This window comes from Rattus norvegicus, chromosome 19, assembly GCF_036323735.1.
Source record: "Rattus norvegicus strain BN/NHsdMcwi chromosome 19, GRCr8, whole genome shotgun sequence".
Classification (NCBI taxonomy): Eukaryota; Metazoa; Chordata; class Mammalia; order Rodentia; family Muridae; genus Rattus; species Rattus norvegicus.
In genome coordinates, this window is record NC_086037.1 from 65,690,357 (window position 1) to 65,697,589 (window position 7,233).

Below are 7,233 nucleotides of genomic sequence, written 5' to 3' on the forward strand. Positions count from 1 at the left end.
TGTTCAGCACGTCAATTCTCTGTTGTCTGCATGGAGTTCTAAGAGTGCTGGTGGCCCATGGGTCTCCCACAAGCTCCGAACTCAGATGTGAGCTCTGCCCTGCAATCCTTCCTCGAGGGAACCTTTGCTGGGCAGTCCCTGGCTTCACTGCCGTCAGCCCTAGAAATACAGGGTCCCTGGCTGCACTGCCATCAGCCCTGGAACTACAGGGAGAACCTTGTAGAGAGCACAATGATACTGTCACTCTTGATGGTCTGGAAGCACTCGCTGAAGGCCTTCCAGGCAACAGTAAAGTTGACCCAGGGGCACAGACTGATGGGTTGAATCACAACCCCTTCCTCCAGCTGACACAGAGACACCTAAGTCGCTGCCGACTGTTACTCTAGTGAGTTTTTGCCAGGTGTGGCATCATTGGGGTCTGAGGCAGGAGGATGGAAAGTTGGAGGTAGCCTGGACTGTGTAACAAGTTCAAGGCCAGCCTGAGGTACATAGTAAAGTCCTGTCTCAAAAACTACCCTGAGTCAAGTGTGGTGGGGCACGCCCTTGATCCCAGCCCTCAGGAGGCAGAAGGGTCTCTGTGAGTTCAAGGCCAGGCTGCTCTACAAAGAGAGCTTCAGGACAGCCAGGGTACATAGACCCAGACTAAAACAAAACAAAACAAAACAAAACAAAACAAAACAAAACAAAATAAAACAACACTTCCAACTACCCTAACCTAATGCCACCCCCAAGACAACATCAAACTCTCTAAAATCCGGAAAAGCAACAAAGTAAACCCAAACCCAGCTGAGAAGCCCACTTCCAGGGGGCAGCACTGCTGCTTTCTGAAGCACAAACCACTTTTAAAGACGGTGCTCAGCCCAGCTCACCAGGAAGCAGATTGGCTTAGAAAGGGGGCAAGGGGATTCTCGTGGGACACAGACACCACGTGTCAATGAAGTTGCTTGCAGGGCCAACGTCATGGCTCAACCGATCGAGGCTCTTGCTACCAAGACCTGAGTTACATTGCAGGCCCCCACATGGTGGAAGGACAAAGACAATTCACAAGTAATCCTCTGGCTTCCACACATCATAGCGTGTGCTCATTATAGCGTGTGCTCTCTCCTGCACACACATAAGCACACACACACGATTATTAATTAAAATGTACTTTAATTTAGAAAAGGATTTCCTGTAAACAGTGTCTGTAATCTGGTAAGCTCCAGGCTTCCACTGGGAACTGCATAGAGTTGATGACTCTCGTCTCTGGGTCACTTATCTCCTGGGGCACTGACTTCTTCCTGTGCCCAAGCCGTCCTCCTACTAGAGATGCAGGTTTGTTGCGTGTTCGGTCACTTGTACACAGGGATACATTGTTCTATTCGTTGAAGTTTCTGAGTGTGTGGCTCCCCTGGCCATGCCCAAAATGTGTTAGGACCATCTTCCTGGAGGGTTTGTGTCTGTGATGAGAACCCTGGTAAGAGTCATGTGTGGCTTGTATTAAACACACGTACATGTATCCTTTACAGAATCTCAAGTAGCCCAGCTTGTCCTCTAACTCATTAAGTTCAAGAAAACCTTGAATTCCAGATCCTTCTGCCCCCACCTCCCAGGTGCCACCATATTCAGCAAAACCTACATTTTTAGTAAACTGGTATCTCTTGGCAATAGTTCCCAAGAGAGTTCAAAGATACATTGTATGTACACTACACTTACAATCTGTTTACTTGGGAGAGCTGTTCTTTCTAGGACTGTTCTAGACACTTTCATGGACAGTAAATACAGGCGACCTCTAACCCCCGCAGGCCGGAGTTGCTGAATACTTCCTGCATTATCCCTTTATCTTAACCCTTCATCAGCTTTGAGGTAGCTTGCAGGCATGCTCTGAACATGACATCTAGCCACTTTGGGTATTTAATAAGCATCGGATAAATGAACTAACGCTACCCTGGAAGGTGAAAGCAGTTTATTTAGGCTACAAAGAAACCCAGGTGAGTGTCAGATTTGACTTGTTTCTTCTCTAGGGTAAGGAAGCGGATGGGGTATTGTTATTACCTAGTCAACTAACGTCCACGTCCACCTTGAGCAAATAGAACAGACGGATCCAGTAAAAGAGAAACTGGAGCTAAGAAAAACAGGGCAAAGTTCACCCTTGTAGCATGGATAAATTTCACCACAGTTCTGAATAGCTTGCTAAGTCCCAGTTAGCTAGCTTGAATTAATCTCACTTTTACTGGTAGGAGGTGCTTCCTGCACACAAAAAAGATTCACCTGTACATGAGTACATGCACAACACACAGGTGCACACAGGCACATACGAACACCAAGCATGTGCGCGCGCGCGCGCACACACACACACACACACACACACCACAAACACTCGCATGCACACACGCACATGCTCGCACACCACACAAACACACACACGTGCACATGCACACACACATGTACGTCACATGCACACCGACTCATGACTGCATGCATATGGTATTGAGCGCCCTGATAAGCTGAGGTCCTGTGCTGAGTTCGGTAGAAGAATTGAATCTTTCCTTATCTTCTGGGCTCGACTATAAACTTTGATATTCTCTTTGCTTTTCCCCGGTGAGTCACTGGACGCCCTGCACCTGCAGCCTGGGCTGTCTCCACTCTGGTCCTAGGAATACTCTGACCCTGGTTGACTGTACCCCTGATCACTGTGTTTTTTTTGTGTAGTTTTGTGTCCTGTCAACTTAAGTGCATAACAGATGGCTTTCCCTCAACTGTGCGCCACCCCACACCACTCATGGACATGCTGCGCTGCGTGTCCAGCTGTCTTGGTTCCACTCAGCCCTGCCCCCACCCACAGGAGTGTTCTTCTGAGTGTCACAGCAGCTAGTCTGACTGCTTTTCAAGTGCACACCCACGGGCCTCTGGGGCCTCTGTCTGCTTTGCTCCCTCTGTCCCGTGTCGGAGGTCTATCCTGTGCTGCAAATGGAAGCAGAGGAGCCTGTTCTGTTTACCGCAGTGCCCTTATCACACGGCTGTACCACAGTGGGTTTGCTATGGCTTGGCTGATGTGTGTCCTGTCATCATCCTATTGCTGTGAAGAGTGGCCACAGCAACTCTTATAAGAGAAATCATTTAACTGGGTCTGGCTTGCAGTTTAGAGGTTTAGTCCATTTTCATCATGGCAGGAAGCATGGTGGTGTGCAGGCAAACATTGGACCAGTAGATCTACATCCTGATCTGTAGGCACAGAGAGAGAGAGAGAGAAAGAGACAGACAGAGAGAGAGAGAGAGAGAGAGAGAGAGAGAGAGAGAGAGGTAGAGAGAGAGACAGAGAAAGACAGAGACAGAGAGACACTCAGAAAGAGACAGAGAGAGAGAGAGAAGAGAAGAGAGGAGAGAGAACAGAGACAGAGATAGACACACAGAGAGACAGAGACATAGACATAGACAGAGAGATAGGGAGAGGGAGAGAGAGAGGTAGAGAGAGAGACAGAGAAGGACAGAGACAGAGAGACACTCAGAAAGAGACAGAGAGAGAAAGAGAGAGAAAGAGAGAGAAGAGAAGAGAGGAGAGAGAACAGAGACAGAGATAGACACACAGAGAGACAGAGACATAGACATAAACAGAGAGATAGAGAGAGGGAGAGAGGGAGAGAGGGAGAGAGAGAGAGAGAGAGAGAGAGAGAGGTGGGTCTGGGGTGGACTTTTGAAACCTCAATTCCTACCTCCTCCAACAAGGCCATACCTCCCAATCCTTCTAATCCTTTCAAATGTTCACCCTCTTGTTACTAAACAATGCATGGATCTATGAAGGCCATTCTTATTCAAACCACAGTGGTTGTGCTGATTCTGAGAAACTTTTGGTTTTTTTTTTTTGTTTTTTTTTTTAATCCTAAAGACTTTTTATTTTTGAGACAAGGTCTTACATAGCCCAGCTTGGCCTCAAACTCACTAATAAAGCTAAGGATGACCTTGAACTTCTGATCTTCCTGCCTGTCCGTGTGTGCTAGGATTGCAGGCATGTGCCAGCATGCCTGGCTTAGGCAGTGCTGGGTACCCAATCCAGGGCTTTGTGCCTACCTGAGACTTTTACCAACTGAGCTACAGCCCTGACCCTCCTGAAAGTTTGGGGAGTGTGAATGAGATGAATTGTACCCTGTCTTTGTGGACTTCCTGCCTTCAGTTCTCTGGGCCTTGTCTAGCAGCTGGCCCACCTGACTTAGAGGAGGTTCCACCTGTTTGCCAAAGTGCTTTAAAGGAATGGCAGGTCCCATCCTTCACACGGTCCCCAGCATCTGCACTGTAACTTATAATTCTAGTCATTTTGGAGAGTGGCAACATCAACTTGTTGCCAGCTCCCCTGGCATTTTTATCTGGAATTAATTTAATCTGGACCATTTTTATCGGAACTCTAGGCTGCTCCTCCCTCTCTTCCTCCCTCCCTCTGTCCCTCCCTCCTTCCTTCCCTTTCCCTGTCAGTCTTTCCGTCTCTCCTCCTGTCTCAGCTTGCTTGCTGGAGACAAGCCTGTACACTCAGGGTTTGGTAAGTTAAGCCGACTTAATGCTGACACTCCATTAAGAGGGACCAACTCAGAGTTGGCAATTGTTTTGTGTCCTTCTCACAAAGATATTTTGAGACCATTAATGACCCCAAAGTTGGTCAGCTTTGTGCAAATAAATATTTTTTGGGGGGAAAACAAAACTTCTGAACATTTGGGTTAGAGGGGATAACCCATAGATGCACAGTGACTGTGCTAGAGACAGAGACAATGGCTACGAAGTCTTCATACGGAAAGCCTTTGTAGCCTGGGTGATTAGTACTCTAATAACTTAAATGCTTGTGAGCCAAGGCTGTCTCTGCAGTGTGCTCTGAGGAGGGCATGTTCAAACCAATACCAAGTGGTTTCTGGAACCTGGCCAGAGAGAAGGGCCACGTAGCACAGGGTTTCTTCTTGGGACATGGTAGGAATTAGCATGCGCTGGTTTTCTTTTGTGGTGCTGGGTTCTGAACTCAGGGTCCTTGCTTGGATTAAACAAGGTCTCTACCACAGAGCTGTATCCCCACTCAGTTTGTCATTTGTCTTTTCTTATTAACTCACGGGAATTTTAAAAACTGTTCTGAGTAAAAGTCCTTTCTTTTTCTTTTTGAGACAGAGGCTCAATGTGTATCTCTCAGGCTGAACATGAACTCCCAGTACAGGATCCCAGGCTTGCCCGCCACTTCTGGCTTAGCCAATCTGAGTGCTGGGATCCCACCTCTCATGCCCCACCCACCTCTGGCTTAGATGATCTTTCTAGATCACTCAGTGTCTCTCTGGCCTTGACTCCTCCCACAGTCAGAATGCCAACTCAAGCTTTATCATTTTTTTTTTTTTGGTTCTTTTTTTTTTTTTTTTTCCGGAGCTGGGGACCGAACCCAGGGACTTGCGCTTCCTAGGCAAGCGCTCTACCACTGAGCTAAATCCCCAACCCCTTATCATTTTTATTTAGAGTGTGTGTGTGTATGTATATGTGTGAGTGTGCATGTTCATGTATATGTGTGTGCACATGTGTGTATGCTTGTGTGCCTGTGTGATGTGCATGTGAATGTATGTGTATGCATGTGAGTATATGTGTGTGTGTGTGTGTGTGTGTGTGTGTGTGTGTGCTGGAAACCTCATCAGACTGCAACTGGTAGACCTGAGTAGATGGGAAAGGCTTTGAAAAATGCAGTTTTACGGGGGTCACACATAAGGGGCAACGAGCTTACTGGGAAGCAACCTTGCTACACAGGAAAGGGGTTGGGAAAGCTTGTTTCAGCAGGACATGGGAAGCTTTGATCATGAACACAGAGGAGTAAATTGGACTACACACTCACACACACATACACATTCACATGCACACACATGGACATGAGCACACACACATACACATGCACTGAGCACACACACATACACACATACACATGCACTGAGCACACACACATACACACATACACATGCACTGAGCACACACAAACACACACATACAAATGTACACACCTACATGTACACACACTTACACACTTCACACACTCATATACACACATGCACACTCACACACATGCACATGTACACATGTACACACCACATGCACACACTCATGTACACACATGCACACGAGCACACACATACACACATACACACTCACACGTACACACGCATATAGACACATGCACACACTCACACACATACATACACACACACATACACTCACACACAAATTTAAAATAAAAAAAATTAAAAGTGCGAAATGTACTTTTTAAAAGATGTCAGTGTGATTGGAATCCAGGTCTTTAAAATTAAGGTCCATGAAGGCCAGCATAGGAAAGAGGTCTGAAGCTGGATCTTGAGGCTGGGCAGTGGGATAACAATGGACCCCCAAAAATGCCCAAGTCAAAATCCACTACCCAGCTGACTTTGATTAGAGCAATGACTCTGGATAATCCAGTGGATCCCAATACAGTCACAAAACTCTTACTACAGTGGTCCCCAACCTTCCTAATGTTGCAACCCTTTAATACAGCTCCTCGTGTCCTGCTGTCCCCAACCATAAAATTATTTTTTGCGACTATCTCATAACTGTAATTCTGCTACTGTTATGAACCATAATGTAAATATCTGATATGCAGGACGGTCTTAGGTGACTCTGTGAAAGGGGACCCGACCTACAGGTTGAGAACTGCTGTCTTGGAACAGAGAGGTTGTGGAGAAGAGCCAGGGACATGAGGAGGACTCGCCTGGTCATTGCTGGCTTTGGGGATGAATGAGCTCACAGCCAAGAATTTCCCTGGAGGGGAGATGGACTCGGGGAGCATGGATTCTCCTCAGAAGGCCCTGCTGACACAGGCGGGTGAGGACTGCCTGTTTTTGTTCTAATGGACATACACAATGAGTGGAGAGTAGGCAGTTTTTTAGGTGACAGGAAAGTGTGTGTGTGTGTGTGTGTGTGTGTGTGTGTGTGTGTGTGTGTGTGTGTAACAGAGACAGAGACAGAGACAAGGGCAGAGACAGAGAGATTTGGTGACATTTGGGGGGCTCTTCTCCCAAGTTAAATCCGGCAGATGCCGATGTTCCTAGGTGGTGATGTGACGTACGTAGCTCCTCCCCTGACGTATGACTTACACTTCTGTCTCCCAGGAGACTTTGACAGGCGGGATCCTACCCTCCATCCCTCCTGAGTGGCTATCTATGGCACGTAGGAAATGTACCTGTGGCTCACTTGAGACACCTCCTTCATAGCCTCACC